Here is a 16,157-nt window from a genome sequence, read left to right on the forward strand (position 1 = left end):
AAAGCAGTTAACATGAGAACTATGGACATTTATGTTTGTTACATTAAAGGCTAAAAGTTCATCTAAAACTGAAATTATTTTGTGGGGGGCTACAAGTTTGGATTGCTGATTGGTTTCACATATATCTTGTATAAGTGACTCCGGTCCAAGATCTATCAAATAATCAGCCTTACACAGAGTTTGCACAGCTTGTGTTTCTTCATTTTACATTACATAGGATACCATTAAACTTTTGAGTACCCAGCAAAGTTACTCAAATTTAGGATGTCCATCAAGAAATAACTTTTATCTTACCTTCCTTGGAATTTTAGCATGCTTGCTCATTGAATATTTGTCAATATTATTCAGATATAAAACAGGGTTGAATTAGGCAGGATATATGACAATGATCTATTTAGCCACCAATGGTCTGAGTCCTTGCCATAGGCTATTCTCAAAGCATTATCCATCTCCATGATGGCACTAGGCCCAAAGCTGGGGCCTGCTTAGGGAAAATGCGTGGCTGCTTACCACCACCTACTGGAGCTCTCCTTGGCTCTTCTCTTCTAATACCCCACCCCATCCCACTAGCAGCTCCAACCCTATTTAAATATTTTGCAAGGGGAAAGGAAATCTGTATATGCCTTTATATTTTTACATCACATTTTTCATAAGATCAGTTTCTGGACTACCCATACGTGCCCAATGCTTTGTTCACCAATCAGCAAACACTTGATTTTTTTTAAATGGAGCTCTTTGCCTTATATGAATAGCTTGATTGTAAAGGATCAATTAAATAAAGACATTTTATTTAGGGGCTGACTCAAGCTAAAAATGATATATCGGCTTTGGGTGAGCACCAGCGTAATAAACCAGAGACAAAAATGTTATGCAGCAGTGTCCAAGAACCCTCCACAAGGCTGTAAGGAGTCATTGGGTTCCAATGCTTTATTTTACAGAATGGGGAGCCTGTTGCCATCATTCCCCTGTGTAATACTTGCAGCAGGTAAATGAAACTAGCACATAATTCAGCTTTCCAGTAACCAGGTAAAGTTAAAATATTTGCTTTAAGTGGCATTCACCTCTAGAGGTGAACTCTAGGCAGATATAAGACACAAATGAATGCAGCTTTGCAATGAATACATGGATACAATACCATTAAAGACGAACTCTAGGCAGATACATTTTCTAAACACCAGTAGTTTAAGTACCTTTATTTGATCTAGTATCACCCTCTTTCAGTCCTTGTATAGCAGTGCTGGAGTGTAAGAGGAACAAACAGCACAAGTAGCCAATCATTTCTTGTGCGAGTAAAAAACATGCTAATAGCTGGATAGAGATGAGCGAAAGAGATAAGCTCATCACTGTGCTTCCTCTCCTTTCACTGTCCAGTCACATGCTAGGGCGGTTTCATGATGACCTGGGATCAGAAGTAGTGGGTTGTATAATGCTGGCCTTCAGACTGAGGAAATCTAGTGGCAGAAAAAAGTACTGGAGGGTAAAATCTCTGGTTTAAAGGTAAATATTGCAGCAAATTCTGGTTTTGCATTTGCATGTATCTTGTTATTTTGTAACACAAAAGCAGAGCAAATTCACACTGTATTCTTTCACACAAGGTTTGTGTTTTTAAATGATACCTATGAACATTTTCATATTTTATGCTGGATATACAGTATATTTGTATATCATTATGAGCTTCCTTTCTTTGAAATCGACAGAACTGTTTATTTACTGGTTTAAAATATAGTGTTTAATGACACTACGCTCCTTTACATTGTCTTCTCTATAAACTATTCCTAATTGCATTTTGGCTCTGTTCCCCTTCTAAGGATTATTTGTAACAAAGGCAAGCATGCCAAAAACAATAATTAAGATATCAAGTAAAGCTATGTAAATGCATGCAGTGCTGATATTTTTTTTGTCTGTAATTTCCATGATAAATTAGAACATTCACATACTACCTTGCACAGCTTAGTTTGTGGGTTTTTTTGCACATTGGAGAGTTTTAACTAGTAAAGAAAAGCCTTCCTAAATAGCAATGTATTCACATATCATTACTTCCATCACAGATCCAAAAATCAAGAGGATCATTCCACATTTTAGGATAGTTGGCAGGGTAGTGTAGTGCGAAAGCATTCCTGTATACCCCAGTGGCCAAATGCAAGTCTAGAGCTGCTGGCTTTTAGTGCAGCTTTATTGAAGTAGATGTAAACACAATCACCAAAATCGCATATAAGAATTAAGCATGTTAATACAATTTCAATATTCAACCATTTACAATATTTTTAAAACTAGATTCTGATCTTTGTGTTGTGTAAGGATAACGTGTATTATGATGTGTGGTAAAATGCATTTCAATAAGGCTGCACTTTAATTTTGAATGAGCAGCCAATGCATTACAACAGCCTTTTGACACTAGTATACAAATATATAATAGTGCAGTGCTGCTCTCCCACCAATCACCAGAGACAAATGTGGAAAAGTTCAGTGTAGCAACAAATAGAAATCAATATGAGTAACAAACTATACAAGGTGAAAAACCATATAAAACACAATATAGAAATGTGCATAAAGTCTCTAATTTTGTGATTCCAAGATCAAAGAGAGTAATTCTAAACTTTCCCAGTGCTAAACCTTTTCATCCAATTTTTAAATTGCTGCATTTGTAAATTTCAAAAGCCAGTATAAAGGAGTAGTAGTGGTAAAAAAAAAAAAAAGCACTTGGGGGTTTAACTAATTATTATTTTGTATAATTCTCTTTTAAGGGGGCATGGCAGGTGGTGTGTCCAATGCCTACATACTTTTGCTCATAGGTGTACCTTGTTCCCATTTCAAAAAAGTTGGGAGGTATGCCGTAGTGTGTTCAAACTCCCAGCTTCTTTCAAGGACCTATATATAAGCCCTCATTCACACGAGGCGGACTCCGCTTCCACGGAGCCCGCCTCGGTCCGCCGGCTCAGCGGGAGATCACTTTGTTGATCTCCGCTGAGCCAGCGGATGACAGGTCCCTCTCTGCTCACTGAGCGGGGAGGGGCTTGTCAGGTGCCGCTGCTGCCTATGGAAGGATCGGATGAAAACGGACAGCATGTACGTTTTCATCAGATCTTACCCGATCCGCCAGCGACGGATCCAGATGTAGGGCCATCCGTCTGCTTTTAGCGGATCGGAGGGGGTCGGATGTCAGCGGACATGTCTCTGCTGACATCCGTCGCTCCATAGGCTAACATGGAGCGCCCATTCAGGTCCGCCGTCAAAACTGACAGGCGGATCTGAACGGTCCGATCGTGTGAAAGGGGCTTAATACAGGTCAAAGTGTACTATTCCCTTTACAGGGTTAGTGAACTCCCACCTCTTCTCTCCATCTCCAACCCAGGATCTTTTGTGCAAGACAACAAGGTAGATGTCTTCTGAAAGGAGAAAAGACCTCCACTCCTATCGTCTTTGTCATTCAAATAGATGGCTATGTGCTCAAAAGAAAGAAGTAACTTCCACTGTGTAGCAATCCTCTGCATACAATGTTTATTAACTACAGTTAATTACAGAGAGACAGCCTCCAATATTCCCACTTGTAATCAACTGCTGGACACCGCTCTGCCACTGTCAATGTTGCTTCCTGATTATGACATAACCCAGCTCCGCCCTATGCGTATAATCATCAATCACATGAGGATCAAAGGATCCTACACACACACCTCCATTCTTTTCCAGTATGCCACAAATCACAAATGTTTCACTTTTGCATGTTGAGCTGTGATAAAACGTGTGTCGGTTGAAATGTGTGTTGGTATACCATTAAAAATGAATGACACTGTGCCACAATTTGTACAATACAATGGATCAAGGTAAGTTGCAGTAAAACACCTATTACCACAAGTAAAGGTGTGAAACTGGCCTAAATCTGCAACTTTCAATACAATAAATTCTGGTGATACTGCCATAAAAGTCCTTGTTCAGGCACTACCTGTTGTAGGGTGACATATCGCTGTTGTTGTCTCTCAATCGTATTGTGTGTTTTCATCCTGTAACATGGGCTTATGATGAAGACTACAAGTTTAAAATTAAACACACATTATGCTGGCATGGTCCACTGTTTTCACCATCAGGAAACCTGTCCTGAGAACTGCTGTGTAGACAAAGTGCTGCAGCGAACTAAATGTCATTCACTTAGGGTGTACATCTACTTTAATGGGCGTATTTTTGTTGCATACCTTGTGGCCAAAGCTATCTAGGAGATCTATGTAACCCATTTACTTCAGACTAGACTAACAAATATTATAGTAATGGACAGCTGCCCTTACAGTCCCCAGCAGCATTTTCTACAATCGTATACAGTGATCTTCACTGAAATGTTTAATTTTCAAATGTGTTGCTCCACATTCTAATTAAATTATCCATACATTTTACTTTGTGATCCTTCAGTAAGATCCTGATTTACAGTGCCATAAATACCATCAAAGGCCAATTTCACCCAAAACTATTAAAGAGTATTTCCTGCCATTTTGTTTTATTATTTTCAGTTTTGAATAAATTTTTACCACTATTTATATTCATATATTTGGAAATCTTCTCATTTTATCTCTGCTGTTTCAGCAACTAAAAAATGTCAGTGGGTGTCCTTTATGAATGTTATGGCAACACCCCCTACTGGGTGACATGGGTCACCAGAGACACAGGGTCTAAACACCAGCTGATCTTCACCATAGCTTCTGATGGTGGAGGTGGCTCAGGAACACTAATAGCCCCTGGAGCTGTTTGCTACAGGCTGGTTCCAGGTCACAGTCATCTGGATTGCCCCTCTTAGAGGTGAGTGAGGACAGGAGATCTATAGTATGGGAAATATACACTAGGAGATCACCAAGAAAATAGTCAGGTCCAGGGAGGGGTCAGGGCAGGCAGCAAATAAGAGTAGTCAGGTTAATCTGGGTCAGCAATGGTCAGACAGATCCTTACGTAAGTATTGTAGTTCTTTTCTAACAAGGGGTAGTTTGTGAGAGGACACAGCACCAGCCACTTACAAGGTTGATGCTTAAATATCCATTGGATCAGAAGACAACCCAGTGTCATGTGAGAGAGCTCTGGAAGTCCTGGTAGGAATTATTTGAGCACCAATGGAAGTACAGGCAAGGATTCTGTGAGAACCATTAGAATTACTAGAAGGAATTCTGAAAGCCATGGCAGGGAATCTGAAAACACCATTGGAAGCACTAGCAGGGATTCTGCAAATGCCATTGAGAGTACTGGTAGGGATTCTGCAAGCATTATTGGAAGTAATGACAGATATTCTGGAAGTCATAGCAGAAGTCCTGGTGGACCTGGAGGGTCTGTAAATCCTGGAAATGCAGAGATGGTGCGTGAGACGTGTTCCTCACAGTGTGGCTTGCCTTAGGTGATTGGAGCTTGGGAACGTAGGTCTCACTGCTGGGATCCATGAGCGATAAAACGACAACCATCCAACATTCATCAAAAACCAAAATTTCTCTGAACAAATTCTTTTTTTATGGTTGTTTAGTATTTCAGGCTAAACTTCTTGAAAAATGTTTTACCTACACCATTACCTACACACATAAACAAGGTAAGTCCATCAATTTCTAAATGTGACTCCAGCAGTTATTGGCAGCTATATAATTGATTACAAGCAGGTCGAACAACCACTTAAAGTGGATGTAAACCTGAAAAAAAGTTTTAATGAAGACTTCTACCTGGTACAGTAGAGGATGTCAAGTCATCTTTGCCCAGTCTTGCCATGAAGAGTTAATCCAGCTCTGAGCAATCCTTTTGTCTTTTTTTAGTAAATTAAAAAATGACACACAGATAAGTTTGTGTTGCCACATCCCCCACTGCTGTGACTGACATTTGATTTCATTATCTCATGAACGATATGAGAGAGAGAGAGAGAGAGAGAGTGTTAGGATTCCAGCTTCACATCCCTCCTCCTTTCTTCTCCAGCTCTCCCAGGGTTGGCTGCTCCACACCTCAGCATGATTGGGCATGCTGAAGCCATGTGATGCCTTTCCTGAGTTATGACTGGATGTTACTCAAAACTCAGGAATAGGAGAGTAGGAGAGTGTAGAGGTTGATGGGGAGTCTTGTGACATCATGACTCCGCCCACCAAACTCTGGCAAAGAGACAAACCCACCGATTCCAGCGTTTTGTAGGGCTCCTACTGCTGAAGGGGGTGACATTTGCAAGGTAAGGATATATGCAGGAGGCTTGCATGTATATATACATTAATACTGTGCCATTAGTTTATATTGGGTGAGTTGTGGGTTTACATCCACTTTATGCCAGGGGTGTCACGTACCTGATGGGTGACCTGACGTGCAGTGGGAAGGCCTTGTGTACAACCCCGGTTCAAGGGCCACCGATGTTGCAACAGTGGCCACAAGAGCCTGGTGTTGTATGGGGGCCTGGATTGTCTTCTGTGCAGCTGATGTTTCACCAGGGTAGACCAGCAAGTTAATGGCAGGTGTAGTCAGTTCAGTTGATGCAGACAGGGAACAGGAAGCAGGTATGTGCAGAACTGAGGAGGCAATGCGTAGTCAAACAAGCCGGGTTTGGTAACAGACAATCATGCAGATATAAACGACAGGCAGAGAATGGTCAGGATGCAGGCAAGGTTCGGCAACAGGATATCAAGTAGTGGAGAGGTGAGCATAGTTAAGGCAAGCCGGGGTCAGGATAACAGAGAGCAAACGTAGTCAGAACAAGTCGGGTCAAACACAGGAATCAGATCAGGATCTCAGGAACAGGTTTTCACAGGTACAAGCTGCAGATCAGACAGAAAAGATTTGCCTGCGCGCAAATCCATGCACGCCAATGCACGGGTGCACACACGTACACGCATGCCAGTGAGACTGCCGCCAAACCACAATACTTATCAGACAGTATTGTGGTTTGGCGGCAGTCTCACTGGTGTGCGTGTACGTGTGTGCACCCGCGCATTGGCGCGCATGGATTTGCGCGCAGGCGCACATTGGTGCACCGGACAATGCGCCCATGACAAGGGGTCTCCAAACTTTCTAAACAAAGGGCCAGTTTACTGTCCTTCAGAATTTAGGGTGGCCAGACTGTGGCCATTGGAAGTAGAAAAGGTCTTGACATCAGTGGTAAAAAAACAATGCCCCATCTTTAGTGACAGTGGAAGGAATTGTGCCCCTTAATTGGTGTCATTGGGAGAAATTGTGTCCCATCCTTGGGATCATTGGGCCCCATTGTTTGTGTCATTGGGAGAAATTGTGCCCCATCATTGGTATCATTAAGAGAAAATGTGCCCCATCATTGGTGTCACTGGGAGAAATGATCCCCCATCATTGGTGTCATTAGGAGAAATTGTGCCCCATCATTGGTGTCATTGGGCCCCATTGTTAGCATCATTGGATGAAATTGTGACCCATTATTGGTGTCATTGGGAGGAATTGTGCCTGTTCATTGGTGGTGGTGGGGGGTTTTGTGCCCCAATATTGGTATCAATGCATGAAATAGTGCTTCGAGGGCCAGATAAAAACAGGCAAAGGGCCACATCTGGCCACCAGGCAGCAGTTTGGAGACCACTGACTTAATGGGTTGGGTTAAGTGTTCCTTTGAGCAATTCATCTTTAATTGTAAACCAGAAACGCTTATTCTGCTCCCTCCCAGCAGGGACTTGACAGCCTTCCGGCCGAGAAGAGGGGAAAATCTCAGTGCTAAGACCCAGCTTAAACCACTTCACAATGGCTAATCACTCCACAGTGACTGGAGCTACAGAGGTCAGTGAGGACTTCACCCAAAGTTCATGTACTACTTATAACCACTTACTTACTATAAAATATGTTAATATTTTACCCTCCAGTCTCCATCACTTGCCCAGAAGTTCACTTTATACTACATTGGTGATTTCCATTATAGTGAGTTGTGTGACAGGAAAAGGGCCACAGTTGGTTACTGACCTTCTATTCCCCAGCCTTCTCCCGAATGTCTTCAACTGGGATTGATAAAAGATTGCATGTTGCCCGAAAGGATCACACATACATAAAATGTAGTACTTGTTCATGCCAATTGTTCGACAGTGACAGCAACACATTAATGTGATTCTACTAGAACCTAATATTTGATGAAAAGCTACTCCACATGTCCTGGATTCACTTGTGTAACTTGGGCTATGGACTAAGATGGTCGCCAGATGCATCGTTTTACTAATTTTCATAATACAAGTGGAAACTGTGGTCTTCTATTGGCATGCCTTTTGTGCTTTTCTGTTTTATTTGTATTCCTTTCTCCCAGCTTTATAGTGACATGTTAACAAAAGCCTGTAATTTATTTATTAAAAAAAGCAGATGTTAACCACAAACCCCACAAAGAGTATTCTGTAACCCCAGTGTCATATGCGAGGATATGAATAAGGCCAGATAGTTTAACTCGCCTTCCTTTCAAAGCACAACAAAGTCCTTTAACTTTCTTAACTCTAATTATAAAATAACAGTAGAGAGTTTGTAGATGTTGTAGGCTGTTGAGAGAGAGATTCTCTATGTGGAATGCTTATCCAGGAAGGAGATAAAAACAGAATGCCATTGCAGGACTTGTCAGGATGTACTCACAGAGCCTTCCACGAGTAAAAAAAGGAACAGGGGCGTGGACAAACCAGGTAAGGGAACAGGGAGAAACTAACTAATGAATTTAGACAGGGAGAGTGGGCTAATCCATTCTCCCTACAAGAAAATTGAAAGGTTACAATGGCAACCAGACTCTAGTAGATCAGTAAGTAAACACTGTCAAAAAAGGAGGCTGGGCAAAAAACTAGGGACTCTTGTTCCATGATACTCCCTGTCTATTATCTGGAGATACCACTATTACTAACTATGTGGTATATATGTGAAAACAAAACAACAGTGCATAACATCATGTACACATAATAATGCAATATCAGGTTGCCACCTCTGTCTCCAAAGCCCCTTCCTGCAATTGACCCCGCATGAAAAAAAAATTGCGTGGGGGTCCCCGCAAAATTCATACCAGGCCCTTGAGGTCTGGTATGGATATTAAAGGGAACCCTCTGCCAAAATTTGAAAAAAAATGGCGTGGGGTCCCCCCAAAATCCATACCAGACCCTTATCAGGGCACGCAACCTAGCAGGCCCCCCCTCCTGAACTATACCAGGCCACATGCCCTCAACATGGGGAGGGTGCTTTGGGGCCCCCCAAAACACCTTGTCCCCATGTTGATGGGGACAAGGGCCTCATCCCCACAACCCTTGCCCGGTGGTTGTGGGGGTCCATGGGCAGGGGGGATTACCAGAATATGACAGATGATAGATCCCGGGGAAAACAATAGCCGGTTTTTGACAATTCCGTTATTGTAAAATAGCTCTGAGTGGTCTTCTCCCCGTTGATGTCACACGGAAAGCCTGCCCCTTTTTAAAAAAAAATAAAGGGGGTGGGCTTTCCGTGTGACATCAATGGATGGTCATGCCTCATGGCTGTGTAAGAGATGCCAGACAGCGGGTAACAACACAACGGAGGAAGACAGCAGCGAGGAAAAATACAGCAGTGGGAGAAGTAGGCGGTGGTAGGAGAGACGGCGACAGAAGACAGCAACAGAGGGTGACAGCGGGAGAGACAGCACCAGGAGAAGATGATGGCGGGAGATGAGACACAGCTCGGGGGAGAAGACCACTAAGAGCTATTTTACAATAAAGAAATTTTCAAAAACCAGCTATTGTTTTTTGTCACATTTAACTGCTTTTTGTTGGTGAATGGGTAGGGGTACAATGTACCTGATACGCAGTAACATGGGGGGGTCGGATCTGGGTGCCCCCTTGTAAAAGGGGGCTTTCAGATTCCAAAAAGCCCCCCACCTGCAGACTCCCACCAGGCACGGGTTGTGGGGATGAGGCCCTTGTCTCCATCAACATGGGGACAAGGTGTTTTGGGGGGACCCCAAAGCACCCTCCCCATGTTGAGGGCATGTGGCCTGGTATGGTTCAGGAGGAGGGGTGCTCTCTGGTCCCCCCCTTTTTTCCTGCGGCCTGCCAGGTTGCGTGCTTGGATAAGGGTCTGGTATGGACTTTGGATAAGGGTCTAGTATGGATTTGGATGGGACTCCCGCGCCAAAAGTAAAAAAAAATAGTGTGGGAGTCCCACAGACCCATACCAGACCCTTATCCAAGGTTGCGTGCTTGGATAAGGGTCTGGTATGGGTCTGTGGGACTCCCACACTATTTTTTTTTACTTTTGGCGCGGGGGTCCCATCCAAATCCATACTAGACCCGAAGAGCCTGGTATAGACCTGGGGGGACCCCATGCAGTTTTTTTTGCAATTTTTTTGGCTGCCATTTTTTTTTACTTTCAGTGGTGAAGTCGCTGACAGCTGATGACTCATTGGTTGTTAAGGACACGGCGTCTGGCTTCCCAGACCCCCAGTTAGCAACTAGCTATATAAGAACCGCAAAACACATCAAAAATCGCATCACAAATGCAACAGTTGCATTTCTGGTGCGGTTCCATTGAAATCTATTACCTGCAAATAGCGTGAAAAAGGTCCCCGACCATTTCCAAAAACGCACTGGCCGCAAAACGCATAGATTTGAACTAGTATCATTGGAAACCATGTTAAATGGACTGTAGAGTGTTTCTGCAAACCGCATTAAAAAATGCATAGGTGTGAATCTAGGGTCAGGGCCAGTTCACACTGGAGCGATGCGGGAACCCTGCGAAGCCAGTGCGGGTTCCCGCATCGCATACAACTTGCAGGCAATTCACACTGCCATATACGAACTGCTGGGAGTGTCAGTAGAAAGCTAATGACACCCCCAAATCAGTTTGCATATCGCAGAGTGAACTGCAATTTCAGACAACACCCATGCGATCCAATTCTGCTACGGACCAAAAAAAAGGGTTCTGTGCGAGTTTGGTTTGAATGCAATGCAAATTCAACCATACAATCTGTATGGCTGAGTTTGCATCACACAGACATCACATATGATTTGCAGTGCGGAGCAAATCACATCTGATGTCGGACAGATGGCCCCTAAGGCCCCTTTCACACTTGTGCTCCTGCGTCCATAGACCTCAATATTACACTGGCATTGCTTCAAATCACATTAAACTTGCAGCATAAAAAAACTATAAAATCGCGGGACTTTCAGGTCGCACAAGTGTGAAAGGGGGTTTATAGACCTCAAGTTGTATAAAAAGTTAGCCAAGTGTGAAAGGAACCTAATGAGATTAATTGATAACACCTTTGAATTAGGCCCCATTTGCACTTGTGCAACCAATGTCTGTGTAATATTGTGGTATATGGGCCTCAAGTCGCATCAAAGTCAAACCAAAGTAGTGCAGAGACGAATTTGACCCACTTGCAAGATGCACAAGTGAAAATAGTGCCTAATTCAAAGGTATTACCCATGAATCTCATTCACACTGCTGCGACCTGAAAGTCACACTATTTTGCTGCCTCTTTGCTGCTGCAACTTGGCCCCAACTTCTGGGAATGCCTGTGTAATATTGCACACTATGTACCTCAAGTCACATGAAAGTCACACCAAAGTAGTACAGGGACTACTTTGAAGTTGTTGCAACTTGAAGTAGCACAGATATGAATGGTTATCATTGAGAATCATGGGTTACAACTTGTCATGCAACTCGGAGGTCCAAATTTGCTGGAAAAGTCACCCAACTGTGAAACAAGTCATATATATTTTAATAGAAAGGAGCTCTCATTTATATTTGCATAGTCCTTACTGATTTACATCAGCAGAACAAATGCAGGAAGTGATGTGTGCACATGGGCCAGAAGCAAATGTGTGGTAATGGCAAACAAATCAATGAACCCCATCCACACCAAATCTAACTACCACATCCACCCCTGCATTGAGTAAGCACAAGTACATATTCTACACTTACACGACAAATGAGCAGCACCTCCTCTTTGATAAAGAGGGACCTCGCCATGTCTACCTAGATGGAGATCCTGACCAGCACAGGAACTTCTGGGTGATTACAATGACTCATTTTCAGGTCAGAAGGTGAATTCACACTCTTTTGATCGCATCTGCGAATATTTGATCACAACCACGATTAGAATTTTTTTATTTTTATTTATTTGCAGGTATGTGAATCTGTATTTCTACATATGATATTTGAAGGTAAACTTAAGGGAGTTCGATAAGAAATGCTATCCCTGGGATAGCAGCAGGTGAATAACAAAGACGAAGGCACAGTTTGAGCCCTGGTTCACACTGACAGTGGGAGGAAATTGTGCGAGTTCAGCTGAACTCACACGATTTCATTTCCGCATGTCAGTCCCGACTGCGGGGGGAATTTCAGAAACATTTAGTCCTCATGCACATGGACGTTTTAAAAAACGAGCTGTAAAGCTAGGTTCGACGCCTGGAAAAACCGGCGTTAAAAACGCAATTTTTACCGCGTTTTGCATTAGAGTTTTTGCGCGTTTTTTAGCGTTAGCGCTAAGTAGCATTTTTTAATGAAAAACACATCTCTCAGCTATATACACTCCCAAATTTTCCACAATGCCACAGAAACCAAAGAAAATATGTTAATGAGCATGTGTCGGTGCCATTTTGGTAGGAGAGAGAGAGAGGAGAGAGTGTTTCAGAATCTGTTTGAGTTTTGTGTACTTTTCTGAGAAATATGGATCCTGTCATCCAGAAGATCGATGAGGCAATCCTTCTGATTGTTTTGCGGAGGCTGCGGAGAAGGAGACAGGAGGAGGAGAGAAGCAGCAGACGTCAATTTTGGGTGCATCCAATGGTATCCAATCGATTTTCTACGGGGTACTTTGGCAATATTTATTCCCAACTGCGCTCATATCCGACAAAATTATTTAACTTTACAAGGATGTCAGTGCCGCTCTTTGATGACCTGTTGGAGAGGCTCAGACCAAGGCTCACAAGGATGGACACTGTGATGCGTAGCTCTGTGTCACCGGAGGAACGGATGCTAGTGACACTCAGGTAAGTGAATACACATATGGGTTATGGTTAGTGAATAGGGTTAGGGTTAGGAGATAGGGTTAGGGTTAGGAGATAGGGTTAGGAGATAGGGTTAGGAGATAGGGTTAGGGGATAGGGTTAGGGTTAGGAGATAGGGTTAGGAGATAGGGTTAGGGTTAGGAGATAGGGTTAGGAGATAGGGTTAGGGTTAGGAGATAGGGTTAGGAGATAGGGTTAGGAGATAGGGTTAGGGTTAGGAGATAGGGTTAGGAGATAGGGTTAGGGTTAGGAGATAGGGTTAGGAGATAGGGTTAGGGTTAGGAGATAGGGTTAGGAGATAGGGTTAGGAGATAGGGTTAGGGTTAGGAGATAGGGTTAGGGTTAGGAGATAGGGTTAGGAGATAGGGTTAGGGTTAGGAGATAGGGTTAGGTTTAAGGGTAGGGTTAGGACTTATGTTTATGCTTTTCTCTTTCAATAACTACATTTATTATGTTATCTTAGGTTCCTTGCCACGGGACAAAGTTATGCTTCCTTGCATCATTACTTCCTCCTTGGCCTCTCAACGGTGTCAAAAATAATAAAGGAAACATGTGTGGCAATATGGGAGGAATTGCATAACATTGTAATGCCAGAGCCAACAGAAGACATCTGGGAATCAGTTGTGGACACTTTTTGGGAAAAAACTCAGTTCCCAAATTGTATAGGAGCCCTTGATGGGAAACACATCAGGGTCAAGAAGCCTCCCCACTCTGGATCGTCATATTTTAATTATAAAAAATATTTTTCGGTGGTCCTCCTGGCATTGTCCGATGCACACCTTAAATTTCTTTTTGTTGATGTGGGAGCATATGGAAGCCAAGGTGACGCCCGCATATTCCGCGAGTCGGCCTTCGGACAACGTCTACATGAGGGACAACTCAATATTCCTGAAAGCAGGCCTCTACCCTGCACTGAAGAACCCAGCTTGCCATTAGTCATGGTGGCAGATGAGGCCTTTGGACTGGCTGAAAATCTTATGAGGCCATACAGTGGCAATGGCCTCAGTCGACGACAAAAAAATCTACAATTATCGGCTCAGCCGTGCACGCCGTGTTGTTGAATGTGCATTCGGGGTGTGCACGGCCAAATGGCGAGTTTTGCTGACAAGTATGCAATTGGATGTTGACAACGCCATTAAAGTCATCCTGGCATGCTGCGTTCTGCACAATTTTCTGCGGAACAGTGACAGAAATAATGTTGAACAGGAGCCCATTAACCAACTTCAGAGGGTTCAATTTATGGACTTGTGTTCAACTGCACGTGTCATGAGCATTCGAAACCAATTTGCAGAATTTTTTTAATCCCCTGATGGAGAAGTATCATTGCAGAATGATTATGTCTAAAAAGTATTTGGACTAGATCTACCTTTGCTTTCTTGTGTTTTTTTAAATAAAGCATTTCAGAATTGAAGTTTGTTATTTTTATGTCCATTTATCAACGATTGTTCAACAAGTAAATTTGACTCTGCCTTCGGGGTAAGCCTAGGCTAAGCCCAAAAAAGAGCTAGCTTACGCTTGTCCAAAGACAGAGTACGATAGAGTCCTTTGCACTCTGCCTTCAGGGCAAGCAGAGTGCAAAGGAGTGCTGTTGTGCATCATATAAAAGACAAATTGAACACATTTTATTTTCAAGCAAAAAACATATTTATTAAAGGATTGGGATCACAACTGGTGATAGGTGGTGGTGAATGCTTGATCGCTTTGGGGATGTGGGGATTGGGGACGGGGTAATGCTTGGGCCTGGGGATCACTCCCAAAATCCTGCTGGTAGCGGGGTACAGGGTATGAGGGCTGAAAATGGGAGTTAGAAGGTGGAAATTCAGCATAGGAGTGCGGGGTATAGAACGAGGTCTGGGACGGGATAGGTGGTGGTTGGCGTTGAGGAGGGGGCTGATAGTGAGAGGGGGGTGCTAGCACTGCTGAGGTCCCAGGGGCCATTGGGGGATCATGAGAAACATTATATGGATCGCATGGAGGTGGTCCGCCACTTAATTTTGCATGTCGGTATTGCATTGCAATACCGTACATGCGATCCATACAAAGCTTCTCTTGGTTTCCCCCAATGTCCTCCAGGATGTGGTAAAGGCTGCGGCAGAAGCAGGCGTGTGGGTTGTTGGTGTCTAAAAAGGCATCCATACTGCGCCTCTCCTGCCGCACTTCCTGCAGCAGTGCTAGCACTCTGTCATCAGCCTCCGTATTGAACCCGCCCCTCGTCTGACGTCCACGGCCACGAACACCGCCACGACCGCGCTGCTCTCCACCTTGCTGACTGGCAGGAGACACTGATTCCAAAGCCCTCGATTCCTGCAAAAGAACAAAAATGTTTACATTGACATGTACATGGGCAGACAGACAATGAGATAGACAGGCAGACCTAAGCAGTTATCTCATCTGTGCACTCAACACCTCCTTAGCTTATTGGACGTGGAGATCCAGTGCTCGTCATGGGACTGCTTGATCTCTGAACCTCTGCCTCTTCTGCATCCACCTCTCTCTGTCTAATGTTAGAAGTTGTCCTGCAGACAATACAAAATGTATAAATGTAACTACTTCAGCCCGGACCATTTAGCTGGCCAAAGACCGGAGCACTTTTTGCGATTTGTCACAGCGTCGCTTTAACAATGGTGGTCGTGCAACGTGGCTCCCCAAAAAATTTACGTCCTTTTTTTCCCCCTCAAACAGACCTTTTTTTAGGTGGTATTTGATCACCTCTGCATTTTTTGGAGGGTTTTTTTTCGGAGCTATAAAAAAGAGTAAATTTTTTTTTTAGAATTTTGAATTTTAATTTTTTTAAGTAATAAATATCCCCCAAAAAATAAATAAATCTAAAATTTTTTTTTGGTTTAGGCCAATATGTATTCTTCTACAGATTTCAGTTAATAAAGGTTTTTTTGGCAAAAGTTATAGCGTCTATGAAATAGGGGAGAGTTGTATGGCATTTTTCTTACTAATTTTTATTTTATTAGTAATGGGGGCGATCAGCGATTTTTAGGCTGACTGCGACAATATGGCGGACACATTGGACAATTTTGACACATTTTTGGGAAAATTGTCATTTTTACAGCAATCAGTGCGATTAAAATTGCAATGATTACTGTAAAAATTACACTGGCATTGAATGGGTTAACCTCTTCCTCTCCCTGAGACGATCGCCGGTGTGCCCGCGGACATTGAGTCCGCAGGACCCGCGGTCGGACTCATGGACCTCGCAAT

The sequence above is a fragment of the Aquarana catesbeiana genome, linkage group LG03, assembly GCF_042186555.1.
Source record: "Aquarana catesbeiana isolate 2022-GZ linkage group LG03, ASM4218655v1, whole genome shotgun sequence".
NCBI classification, from domain to species: Eukaryota; Metazoa; Chordata; class Amphibia; order Anura; family Ranidae; genus Aquarana; species Aquarana catesbeiana.